The sequence below is a fragment of the Crocuta crocuta genome, unplaced genomic scaffold, assembly GCF_008692635.1.
Source record: "Crocuta crocuta isolate KB4526 unplaced genomic scaffold, BGI_CrCroc_1.0 scaffold138, whole genome shotgun sequence".
In the NCBI taxonomy this organism is placed as follows: domain Eukaryota; kingdom Metazoa; phylum Chordata; class Mammalia; order Carnivora; family Hyaenidae; genus Crocuta; species Crocuta crocuta.
In genome coordinates this window covers 4,645,559-4,658,970 of record NW_027532585.1, presented here as the reverse complement: position 1 = coordinate 4,658,970, position 13,412 = coordinate 4,645,559, and the positions used below count along the sequence as shown (strand labels likewise).

General features: G+C 52.0%; 1 long non-coding RNA gene across 5 annotated transcripts in view; it reads right to left on the bottom strand.

Annotated features, from left to right (window-relative positions):
* The window catches only part of LOC144244295 (uncharacterized), a 17,600-nt gene extending 17,029 nt beyond the window's left edge, over positions 1-571 (bottom strand). Inside the window, exon 1 of one of the 5 annotated variants that reach the window (XR_013338900.1) lies at positions 419-571. This is a non-coding gene — a long non-coding RNA (uncharacterized LOC144244295). The remainder of the gene's footprint in view (positions 1-418) is intronic. The other 4 variants (XR_013338898.1, XR_013338902.1, XR_013338901.1 and 1 more) reach the window with 4 other exon arrangements.
* Between the last annotated feature and the right edge of the window lie 12,841 nt (positions 572-13,412).

Here is a 13,412-nt window from a genome sequence, read left to right as displayed (position 1 = left end):
CCGCGCCGGTGCGGTCGCCTGGGGAAGGCACGACCCGCGGGACGCTGCGCTCTCTCCGCCCGCCTCTCTCGGCCGGGGATCCGCAGGCTGCGACCCTGAGCGGCGGCTGGGGGGGCTCCGGGCCGGCCTGGGGGCTCGCCAAGCTGGGTAGGGTGAGCGCCTTTTACTGGAGGTGGCGTTTGCAGGAGGGGAGGAGACAGGGCCACCAGAGCCTCGGGGACCCGGGCAGGGCCNCCTCCGTCGCGGCAGTCCTTCCCTTGGGGCTGGGGAGGCGCCCCCTGCCCGGAGTCGCCGCGTTCTCGGGGTCCAGGCGCCCCCCTGCACGTGGGGCCCGGGAGGGAGGCGGCCCGCGCGCCGACGGCTCTGAGTGCAGGGGCCCCACCTGGGGCTGGGGTCCCCGCCCGCCCGGACACCTCACCTTCGCGTCCGGCCCCGCCTCGGGCCGCGAGGAATAGGGGCGAGGCGAGGGCTCCGAAGAGGCTGCAACGCCAGCGAGCCCAGAAGCGCCTTCTCGCCCTTTCCTCCCGGGCCCGGGCCCTTTACCCCAGAACCCCGCGCGGGAGGGGGCTGGGAAGACAAAACAGCCAACGCTTTCCCGCCCACGGCTGCAGAGCACTATCTCGGTGGCGCTCCGGGCCCGGGGACGTCGCCTTCCCCGGTGCCTTGTGGGGGTGGGCGCCAGGCTGGGCCTCTTGACAGTTTCACGCCTACTTATAATTCCCCCCTGGCTTTGCACGGGGATAGCTGCGCCCTCCCTTTGGAGAAAGTGGCCGCGGCTGCACGTGAAGGTAACTCTCAGGTGACCCCGGGGAAGGGCGCAGTCCCCAGGGCAGTCCAGACCGGGGCCGGGAGTTAGAGGTCAGGGTTGCATCAGAGAAAATCAGCGACATTTAAAAACAACTTCTAGTAGGACTGGGCCTAAATTTAATTAAAAAGAAAAAACAACCTAAAAGATCTCAAAGCATCCAGTTTGCCTTTTTGCTTCAATTTAAAAATTAGTAACTTTTTCAGTGGTTCAGAGGCAGGTAAAAGATGATGTTCTGGCCACCCTAGGCTCGTGTCTAGTTTGCTTTCATGTCCCTCCTTTCTCTCCTAGCTGTGTTACCAGTGTCTACATAAAGGATCTTCTTCCGTAGAACCCTTGCAAAAAAAATTGGATTGTTCTGTTTGGATGGTGCTATGTCAGAAAAGATTTGCAGCGACAGCCAGCCTTGCCAATGATTAAAGGGAGGACATTTCCAACCATAAGGTAGAGTCCATGCAGTGCCTAAAAGCCATTGATTTCCATCCCTGTGTCCTCAGCTTGCTCACTTTCTCCTAAGATTATGACAATAATCATCATCATCATAATAACCAGGACACAAACAGCTCTTGAGAAGTCCTAGGTAACTACCTCTTCTTGGAGGTGGGAAACACACACACACACACACACACACACACACACACACCACCCTGTGAACCTATGTTTTATTTTTGCCAGAGGAGCGCAAAATTGCCCGAGTTTTTTTTAAAAAAATGATCTATTTACAGACTTGCTAATGCCTCCCCAGAAATCCTGTTTATCGGCCCAATAGTTGTGACAGGGTTAGGAAACCAGTTTAAACTGTTAATCGGCCACAAAAAGGGTCCCAGATTGATGCCTTTCACTTACCTTTGAAAGGCTATAAAAGCGACGCAGTACATTGGGATGAAATTAGCGACAAAATCATTACCTTGACTTCCCACAATAAAGACAGCTTTAAAGAGGGACTATTGATGGTTTCAAATTACATAACGGTGGTTTATAAGTTCTTCCTCTGGGCTCACAGAAAGCAATTTTAAGGTGTGAATTCTTCAAAGAACAGTTTCTAGCATTCAAACACTGACGTGCAGCTGCCTTATTTTATTTTATTTTTTTTGCAGAGCGGCTATTAGAAACAAGAAGAGAAAAACAAAACCAAAAATTCTAATAAAAGCAGGCCGTACCCAAAGAGAATCATGTCCCGTTTAAATTTCACCAAGCTCCCTGTGCTTGGAGCCTGGAGGGCTTGACCTCTTCCAACGAGTTGCGACAGGCGTTGGAGTTCATGGCCCCGCGGGGGGAAAAGCTCGGAGCGTGTCACCGTTCTGCCCACTGTTTTTAAAGCCAGACACGACCTCCTCTAGGCTAGAAGGAAAGGCGTTTGTCTAACACACCACTGATTCCAAGGGGTGGGCCCNAACCTGGCGGAGGATGGGCCCCCGCCTGACCGCCCACCTCTCCTCCGACGGGTTTCCAAGTAAATCCGCAGGGCTACGAACGCAGACGGCCCACCTCGGGACGTCCCTTCTCTTTCAAAGGCGCGTCTGCATTTTGGCGGGCGGAGGATGTCTCCTCAAGCCCCGTCTTCCAGGTAACCCCACCCCTGCGCGCACTGCCTGCAGAACCCGACGGGGCACCCCGAGGGGGCACCCCGCCGCCGCAGCTTACACTTTTGCAGGGCCAAGCCCGGGGTCAAACACCAGCCAGGTGGCCGCTGTCTTTCCCCAGCAGAGCCGTCCGGCTGCGGGCAGTCACGGCGGAGGAGCGTGCCCCCTTGAGCGCGTCATGGGGCCAGAGGGCTGTTGGGGTCCGGAGCGCTCTAGGGACAACTTTGCAGCCTGGAGGGGTGTCGGGGAGCGTCCTGGCCTGGGCCGCATTCGCTGCGCAGCACTGCCCCCTGGTATCCGGCGTTGAAACTGCCCCGCTCGGCGGTGGCTCGTCTCTCTCCAGCGCTCTTGGGACAAACCTTTGCTCCCTTCCAGGCCACCAGCCCCGCCAGAGCTGTCCCGGAGGCCTCAGGAAAGCCCTCACGCCCCGCGCAAAGCCTTGCTCACCCCCTCCTCAGGCACTCACCTCTCCAAAGAACCCCTGGGCGCCGCTTGCGCGGCCGGGCCATCAGCGTGGCCAGCGCCCCTTGTTAACTCAGGCTCCAAGTTCTAGGTGATGTCTACCTGCGGCTAGAGATGTGGGGGCGGCAGGGAGGCCTCGACTACAGGCCTGGGCAAGCAGAAGCCGGGAAGGCTTGCGCACACAGTCGGGTATGTTCATTCTTTTTTTTTTTCTTTAGTTTATTGTCAAATTGGTTTCCATATAACACCCAGTGCTCATCCCAACAAGTGCCCTCCTCCATGCCCATCTCCCCCCTTCCCCTCTCCCGCACCCCCACAGCCCTCAGCTTGTTTTCAGCATTCAAGAGTCTCTCGTGGTTTGCCTCCCTCCCTTCCTCTCCCCAACTATTTTTTCCCTTCTCCTCCCCCCATGGTCCTCCGTTAAGTTCCTCCTAATCCTCCTATACGTGCAAACATATGACATTTGTCCTTCTCTGCCTGACTTATTTCGCTCAGCATAACACCCTCAAGGTCCATCCATGTTGCTACACGTGGCCAGATTTCATTGTTTCTCATTGCCAGGTAGTATTCCATTGTGTATATAAACCACATCTTCTTGATCCATTCATCAGTTGATGGACATTTAGGCTCTTTCCATGATTTGGTTATTGTTGAAAGTGCTATGAACATTGGGGAACATGTGCCCTTATGCATCGGCACTCCTGTGTCCCTTGGGTAAATTTCTAGCAGTGCTATTGCTGGGTCCTAGGGGAGTTCTAGTGTTAATGTTTTGAGGAACCTCCACACTGTTTTCCAGAGGGGCTGCACCAGTTTACATTCCCACCAACAGTGTGGGAGGGTGCCCGTTTCTCCACATCCTCGCCAGCATCTATAATTTCCTGATTTGTTCATTTTAGCCACTCTGATCCACGTGAGGTGGCATCTCAGTGTGGTTTTGATTGGGCATGTTCATTCTTTAATGCACACCAGCTTCCTTTCCAGAGAAGGAAGGAAGGAATGGCAGGGCCTGGCCCCTCCTCACACCCTGATTTGGGAGAGGTGGGCATGGCACCTGGTGACCCACACCAAGGAGCATGGTCCCCGTGGGTGCCACCTGGTTGCGGCACCGCTCAGCCCTGCCTTTCCCACTGGTCCAGGCTGGTCTTCACTTCCTGAAGGCACCAGGAGGAAGACTGCCCCCCCCACCTTCCAACCCATTCTGGGCATCAGATGCCAGGGTGGGCAGAGGGTGCCCTGGCCCCAGGACTCATCGTCCTTTCCCACTCCCAGCTGGCTGGTTGGTCGCAGGCTTGGGGGCTGAGCTGATGAAGAGGTGGGTGTTTAGACCCTCCCACTAAAAGAAGGAGCACAGGCTCTGGAATTAGATGGAATTGGGGTTCCAACTTGGCTGTGTGACCCTGTGTGAGTTACTCCCCCTCTCTGTGCATCAGTTTCCTTGCTTGTTTTTCAGGGCTGTTTGTGAGGATTAACTGAGATAATGTCCTGGTGGTGCCAGCATGGGGTTAGTCTCTGCTGAGCATTGACAGCTTTGGCAGCAGGAAAGTTCCCCAGCAAGCATCCCAGGGGGTGGCCACCAGGAAACTGCCCCGGGTCATCTCCATCTCCAGTTTCAAGGAGGCGCGGATACTGCTCAGTGTTGGACTTGAAGCCTGCTCCCTGGATGCTTCTGCTTCCCGGGCTCTGTGACCAGGCCCCAGACTGTACGTGCGGGAGGACCTGCATACTTCTCTCGGTTCTATGAAGCTACTCTTCCTCCCTTATGATTGCGTCTGGCTGCCACGGGGATGAGAACACCGGGCCTAGTGGCTCCCACACATTCCGCCCGAGGACAGAAGATGTTTGTTTTTAAATCTCCATTTCATAGAGCGGGAAACAGACTCAGAGAGGTTAAGTAACTTGCCCAAGATCACACAGCTGATAAGAGGTAGAGTAGGGATTTGAAGCGTGTCTTCCTTTAGAGGTCAAGCTCGGAACCGCAAAGTTGTGTGAGCTAGAAAGCACGAGCTTTGGAGCTTTGGCTCTTGGACAGGCCGCACTTTGNGGAGACACCCCACCGGGAATCACTGCCAGGAGCGTCTTGAGACTCTTCGGTGGAGCCCCCTTCTGTCTCTGGCCATCCTGAGCCGCTCGAGCACGCTGGGCCGGGGCCTGAACAAAGTTCCCAGGAAGACATCTCTCTCCCCTCCCTGGAGGCTCAGCTCAGCTGTCCGGTGGGAACTATTTAAGATCGCAGTTGAGGCCAAGGTGCTGAGTCCTGGGAAGGCAGGAAGGGACTTGGAGCCTGGACACTCAGGGCCCCATCCGGGTGGTGTCCACGCCGCGCGGGGGGGCCCCCCTCGCTCCCCTACCCTAAACGGAAGCTCACCCGGACCGGAGTCAGTCTACTGTGTGACTCCCGGGTTCGTGCCCGCGGTGTGGGGCACATCACTAGGGGGCTGTCAGCTTCGAGACTGCAGAGAGCGCACTTGGACTCCCCGGAGCTGCGCCGGAGCAACCCCGGTCAGCAGATACTTTACGAGCGCCTAATGGGTGCCAGGCCCTGCATCCAGCCGTCTCCTGCAGCCACTGCCAATCTCCAGGCCACCCCGGCCCTCTCCTGGGGCGCAGCTGAGGGTTCCCCCAGCGCTCGGGTGAGTGAGCATTCGGGTGGGATTCGCACCCTCCCCCAGCTCACCCCTCCACTGCCGCCCCCTCCGCCCACTGGCCCCTCTGGGCTGCGCGCCCTCTGGTGGCAGGAAGCAGAGTGCACTCCTGGTCGGAGGGGCTCTGGGCCTGGCCTGCCCACGGCCCGCGCACACCCGGGCGCCCTCCCGGCGGAGGTGGTCAGCCTGGTCCCCAGAAACAGCCCTGGAGACCTCGAGGCTCCCCAGGACTGGGTCAAAGCCACCACGTTTCCCAGCAGCAGGCCCAGTCGTCCCTGATTAGAGACCACCAATGTCAGAAAGTCCCACCCAAGTTCAGAGGAGAAAGGGAACTGTACACATCGGATTTTTTTTTTTTAAATCATTTTTGTTTGTTTTTTTGTTTTTAGACGCCAGCCACACGGTGTCCCTGCCCTCTGCAGGTATCTTAAGAACAAAAAAAGCAGCTGTGCCTCAACCTCCTCAGCTGTCACACACCTGTCCCCCATTGCCCTGTGCCCATTTCTCTCCCTCGAGAACCCGCTAGGCAGACGCAATGGAGGGAGAACCAGAATCCAGAGGCCAAGGAGTCAAGGGCGCTTCAGAAACACAGCGAGGGGTGGTGGGAGGGAGACCAGCACTGATTCTCCCAAACAGCTTGGTGGGGTCATTGCTACCATGCCCTCCTCCTCACCTGTTTTTACAGATGGAGACTGAGGGCCCAAGAGAGGTTAACTAGCTGCAGGGTTAGCAAGTCAGGGAGCTGGAGTCCGAATTGAGCTATTCTTACCTGGCCTGCTCTTCGTTCTGACTGCTGCTCTGCAGGCGGCGGCTTCTGTCCAGGTGTCTGTAAAATGTACTGGGTGCCTTTATTTATTTATTTTGCCAGCTAGTTGGGTAGTGGGGCTCGATTATATCTTTAGTGATTCAGATTTTTTAATACAATTGGAACATTTTTAAAAGTTTATTCTTTTTTTAAAAATATTTTTATTTATTTCTAGGAGAGAGAGAGAGAGACAGCATGAGCAGGAGAGGGTCAGAGAGAGAGGGAGACACAGACTCTGAAACAGGCTTCAGGCTCTGAGCTGGCAGTCAGCACAGAGCCCGATGCGGGGCTCGAACCCACGAACCGCGAGATCATGACCTAAGCGAAAGTCAGACGCTTAACCGACTAAGCCACCCAGGCGCCCCTTTAAAAGTTTATTCTTATTTATTTTGAGAGAGAGAGAGGGAGAGAGAGAGAATTCCAAGCAGGCTCCACACTGTAGAGACCCATGCGGGGCTTGAATTCACCAACCATGAGCTCAGGACCTGAGCGGAAACCAAATGTCGTTGCTTAAGGGACTGAGCCACCCAGGTGCCCCTGGTTATTCAGATTCTTGAACCAGCTTCATACTGCTTCTGATTCTATAGAAAACTATAACTGCGACATCCTGTGGGATGTGGAGATGAGGAATAGGCGCTGGAGCATACCCCAAGCTTACTTGTTTTGTAAAACATTTTCTGGGAAATTTCAAAAGTACACAAAAGAAGACACAGTTTCATAAGGATCCCCCATGTTATTCCCAAATGTGCAAGTAATCAACTGTTGGCCAATCTGTTTCCTCCTCTCTCCCAGCAGACTCTAACCTGCCCCTGTCTCACATTCAGGGAGGTTATTTGGAAGCATAACATAGATCTCATAGTATTTAGTCTGCAAACATTTCCAGCATGTATTGTCAAAAGACCACCTATTTCCCAAACTGCGATGTCATCAACACAAAGACAATACCAAGATACTCCCAGGAAATGCACATTCATGCACATTTCTAAACATGGAAACTCCAGTGGCTGGAACTTCATTATTGGTTAGAGCTTCCTCATTTTCATGACTGTTTCAGCTCTAGGGTCAGAATGACCTGGATTTGAGTCTTGACTTTGTCACTTAACCTCTGAGTGCTTTGGGCTTAGCTTCTCTCTGAGTGTCAGTTTTCTCTCCGAGTACAATGGTGTTTACCTGCCGTGCTGTAGGAAAGATAAAGAAGTTAGCATAGACCAGGGAATGGTACCTTGATTATTTCTTCTGAAAACTGGAGTTAGTGGGATTTTAGCTGATGAAGGTTTGACAAGTGGGTATGAATTGGAGCATCAGAAGTTTTCAAATAAGCTGGAGGATGAGACTGTAGCCAGAGATGTTAGTCTGAGGTCAGCTTGTAGTCCTGGGAGGGCTGAGCTCACAAAGAGCATTAGATGTGGCGGAAGCTAGTTATCAGTGAGAGTTAAGTAAGCTCACAAGGCACTGGGGGTTAGGACGCCAAGGTTCTCCAAGGACCTTTCCAGGCCTAACAGTTTTCTTGAACTTGATTTGGGGGTAGTGTTGGCCTGTCCCCTCCGTATTCTCCACCTCAGCATGGTGCCAGGCACTGGGGTCAGTGCGACCTGCTAAGAGTGGACTTGATTACCCCATCATGTGACCTTACACAGGTTAGTTCTTCTGCCGGGACATTTACGCTTTTCCCTTTGCTTCATTAACTCCCACCCTCTCTGAATGGGTCAAATCCCCCTGCCATATGCTCTCAGAGGACTTCTCTTCACAGGGACTTAATCACTGTAAAACTACAGTGATTTGGGGCGCCTGGGAGGCTCAGTTGGTTAAGCGTCCGACTTTGGCTCAGGTTATGATCTCACATTTCGTGGGTTCGAGCCCCGCGTCGGGCTCTGTGCTGACTGCCAGCTCAGAGCCTGGAGCCTGCTTCAGAGTCTGTGTCTCCCTCTCTCTCTGACCCTCCCCTGCTCACGATGCGTCTTTCTCTCTTTCTCAGAAATAAATAAAAACATTTAAAAAAAAAACCCCAACAAACTACAGTGATTCACGTGATCATCAGATTGCATTTCTCTCCTCTAAGCTCCATGAGTGCAGGGGTCCTGGTTATTTTCTTACTTCTGTATCCTCAGCACTTAACGCAGTGGATGATTGTTGAATGACTATGAAATTTTTTTTTTAATAAATTCAAAACCTAGTTCACTTTGATCCCTTGCTCTAATTAGCAGTCATAGCAGGTAATTCACAGTGTACTGTTTCAGCACGTCGTAAAGGAAATTTAGCTTCTCAAATCACCACCCTGCAAGCTATCCTGGAGGTGACAGAATAGAAAGGCTCATAGACCAAGATGTGAGGCTACATTGAGAAGACACGGCAAGAAGGACGAGGAAAGAGATGGCAAAGGTTAGCACAAATATGATGAGGTGTTAGTTGGTGGGAGCCCTACTCCTGAATCCTGGGTTACATAATATACAAAGTTCACGTGTCTCTCTCTCTTTCTCTTTTTCCATATTAACCTTCCCCCTTAATCTTGTGATTATAAGCACCGGAGTTGAGAGTAACACAACCCAATAGGCAGAAGGCGCCGGAGGCAATGACCCACACTATCACTACTTGAGGGCTGCATTGCCAAGTCTCTCTGGCCCCAGCAGGAGCTCATCCATTAACAGCTATGGTTTTAGCTGTGCTTCTTAGGCAGAACACACTCAGCACCATAATGGATGTCCCCAATGGGTGCCTGATTTAGGGGATGACTTGGCTGCCAGCCCTGAGGTAGCATGACCATGTCTTATAACTCAGCCCCTTTATCTGTTCCTATCCACACTTAGCACTCCAGTTTTTCTACCATATGTTCTATTCATCCCAACCGTCTTTAACATATCTTGTGGGTTACTGATCTTCTCACCATCCGTGTGGATTCTGCCTGTCCCACAAGCTACTTGTTACTCATCCTCAATACTGAGCACCTCTTGTGACTTTGGCTTATATTTCTTAATCTACCTCACACTTCTCATGAGATTTATCTGTCCTGTTTGCTTGTCTTATCTTCCGTAGCACGATTGAATATTCTCAAGTAATGCGGCACACACATTACACATTTATTAAATGCCCGCCATGTGCTGAGCCTCATGCTAGGCAGCCTTCCATCTAGTGGAAAGAGATAGTCAAATAATCCTCACAGTCGTGTGTGACATATGACACAGGCTGGAAAGTGGGGGTAGGGGGATCTGCTGTCCCAAGAATTTGGGATGGGTAGTCAGGGCGAGCTTCCCAGAAGAAGAGGCATTTGAGCTGACATCCGAAAGAAGAGCTCTCTAGTCTTGGGGTTTCAGAAATTCCTCATGAATAAGCCTCAAGGTCTATCGCTTTCACCCCCTCCGTTGTGAGTCATTTGGCCTATTTTCCATCGGCCTTTCCCAGGGAACACTAACCTGTACTGGTCCCCCAAATGTGCAAATGTTATGTTTTACACAACAATAACAACGAAACACACCTATTGCCAAGACACTGCAGAATAGTGTTTAGGCTTATAAATGGTTCTAACCGGGATCAACAGCCTATAATTAGACTTTAACAATCCAAGAGAAGAGTAATATGCACCCTGCAGTACAGATTGGCGTCCTTTTCTTTAGTTCTGCAGGTTTGGTGGGTAGATTGGCCCCCAACTTGCCTCCTACAATAACTGTCCTACCGAGGTAAACATGTCACAAACAAGAACAATGAGATCACCAATAATATAACACTAATACTATAAACAAAAGAAACACCACCTTCGGCTCTGGTGGAATGAAAAACACAATGCGGACCAACTAACGGAGCTATTTAAAAAACAAATTACTCACGGCCAAGCTTCTTAGCTCTCCAGACGCAATTTCCCCCAGAACCGTGGTATAAGTAGAAGTTTTTCCTGAAAAGGGTCCGCCTCTGCTGCTATTTGGAAGACGCTTGCTTACAGCTCGGAGGCCTTGGACAAAGAAGAAAATGCCCCACACAGTCCCACGTCGCTGCTTGTTCTCACTTATTCCTCCGTATTTTCTTGCAAATGGAGACATTTTTAGGGTCACAGGTTACCGTAAATGGAGAGTGTGCAAGCACCTCTCCATCAATGACATTTTTCTGAAACCTCCGACTTTTCCCAAATGCCAAAGTCCCCGGATCACAGGCCCTGCTTCTTGGATGAGGCCATTTTTCTTTAGTTTCTTTATGAATGTAAAACAGGATGTTAGAATTGTAGAGGGTTTTGGGAGATGGCTTGGTCCATCTCTTCCATGTTGCAGAGGAGGAAACGGGTCCCGAATGCAAACCGGAAGCCACGAAAGGCCTTGCTGGGTGGAAAGTACGATATGCCTTTATACAAATAAGTTAAAAAAGACACACTCGGTATCGAACAAGATGCCTGGCTGCTTTCTTCCGGGCGTTATAATTTACCCTCATTCCATGAATGAATTTATCTGACCGGAGGATGAATCACCTGAAGCTTCTATGAACTTCCATGCGGCTTGGCAAGAGGGACACAGACCAAGATTATGTCCACTGCCTAGAAATGGAGTGAATGTTTTAATGGAAATGGAATGATTAGTCTTTGTGGTGGAAGAGACATTACATTGGGCAGGACATTTTGAGCCAACTCAAGGTGGCCCAAGAAATGAAGGCCTTTATGGGATCACATGCCAAAACATTCCATATGAATACTGAATACTGATTTCAGCAATCGGTATCATATCCAGAGACCAATGATATCATCTGCGAGCCACACTCTGTCCCCTGGTTCCTCGTGGTGACAAGATGGCTGCCAGACACTGCGGCTTCATCCTTCCAGATTTAAGTGTTGTGAAAGAGGGCTTCCCTCTTCATGATCACAGTGGGAGTCTCCGTGCTCCTGACTGGACCATGCACTCGTGCCACAATCACTGTGGACAGGAGAAGGCAATGCTCCGATGGTTGAGTGTGAATTACATGTCCATTCTTGATGGATTTCTGAGAACCCCATGCCGAGTGGTTTCTCTTAGGAAAACTGAGGTATCAGGAGAAAGCAGACTGGGGGCTGGGCGACAAAAACAAAGGCACCCACCATAGATGTGAAGTTGGACGCAACATTTTATTTTGAGCGTCAGCCTCCCGGTGGCAGCACCTGGCCATGCAAGTTCTGGAATCCAGGTGGTTGTCCAAAGATCCTGCACGTTCAGGCACGTGATCAATACGAAGTGCCTTGGATTAGCATTATCTCTTCCATGGTCTATATAAGATCCATAGTTTGATTTTAGGACGATCAATTCTGCAGTTTATGATTTGGTTCCCACTTCATCATAGACTTTCGAAAGCTGGCAAGCCTCCGTGTCCTCATCTGTCTAATGGGAATAATACAGCAAAAGTGAAAGCTTTTTGCAAAACAAAGAATACCACTCAGGAAACCTGAAGGTTTCATTCACGGATGGTCACAAAGCCAATGGCACAGAGGTGCTGGGCCATTTCAGATGAAGCATGACTCATGTGCGGGTAAGAACCATAGCCGAAGGGGGTCTTCTCATCTCTGAACCAAAATCCTGTGTGTGTCACCTCAAAGAAAGTCTGAGGTTTTTTTTTTGACCAAGCATGAGAAGAAAGGGAGTTCAAATGCACCCTTCATTCACGGAGCTAGAACCCCAATGCCTCAGAGGGCATCACCTATCCGTCTCAGGCATGAGTCGTGAATGTCACATGAAGCCTGGGGGGGCAGGGCATAAGATGCAAGATGCAAGACAGCAGTGGTCCCCTGTTCGACCTGTCACCTGCCTTGGCCACCATCCAGAAGGGGACACTCAGGGAACACCTGTCAGTGCAGGCCGGGCGAGGGTCAGCTGAAGGGTGAGCCCAGAGTGGTGGCTGCCACTTCCAGGAGAAGCCCAGCGGATGCCTGTCTTTGGTAGCTTTTCCAGACTTCTCCAGGAGCAGCTGCCATTACTGAGTGGTCACAAACTCCTCTGATGTCCCCTGAGGCCAGGCTGCCAAGCCCACTTTCTCGCTGGCCTGCTGGCCTCCTTCAAGTCCGTGGCCCACAACAGTGATTCATGCTGAACTCCGAAACCTGGAAGTCGGGAGCCATTCGTTCTGCTCCGGTCCCACCAGCAGGTTGCCTCTTGAGTTCTGCATGAAAACCAGAGGAGAGCCCTCTTTACAGCTCTGTCTCCAAATGCATTAAAAAATAGGGAAATTCTGCAGGAGCAAAATAATCCTGAGAAGAGGGAAAAAGCGATTGTGACACCCTGGCACGGTAATGAGGAGGAAGCATTGAGAATTCCACCTGTTCTAATGCACAAGCCATCTGAGGTGGGCTCCGTCATGCTCTTAGGTACGGTGCGGCACCTTTGCCCTGGAAAACCTCAGCGCTCCACCCAGCAGGAGCACCCCAACGGCTGCATCGCCATCCAGGCTGAGACGAGGTGCGCTGCCAAGGGGCGCGTGGAATCCAGCGGCGGAAAGTAATGTCCGCGTCTATTTCAGCGGGTCACATCTGTGCTACCACATGTCCACAGGGCAGTGTGGAAAAGAGCAAGGAGCCTGAGGGGTGGGGCAGGCCCTTCTGGAACCGCTGGGGACAGAGTCCGGGTTTAGTTCTGGCTGGAAGGGGAGTTCGGGAGGCTGTGCGTCCGGCAGGGAGAACGTGGGATTCCACCTCGGAGGAAGGGTGGGAGGCAGGGCTGGGTCTGGAATATGTATGGGAAATGCATGGTGCATGACCACTATTCTGGAACCCTGCAGAGCCAGCATCAATCTAGCATGTGTACTTTTCACAAGATAGGAGCGAAATTGAAGTGTCCCGGGGTTTTGAACTGATCTTTGGATCATTTTCCTGCCCGCTTCCTTCATAATCTCCAAGGAAGCAAAATCCAGACTTGTGCTTAGAGCCCCCTCTGGTGACAACTGGCCCAAATACTCCAGCCCTCTGGGATTTGCAGGGCTTTAGTGACACAGAAGTCTCCAGGGAACTCCTTCAGTAAGAAGCCGAGGGGGAACAGATCTCTACCCTCTCAGTGACGGAGCACAGGGCCTGTGGCCCCCCTGCAAGGTGGCTGCAGTTTGGATTCCTAGGAATTGGGGTCCCTGAGGGTGTCCCACCCCACTGCTGGGCACGTGTGTCCTAGGATGAGTGATTTGTGCAG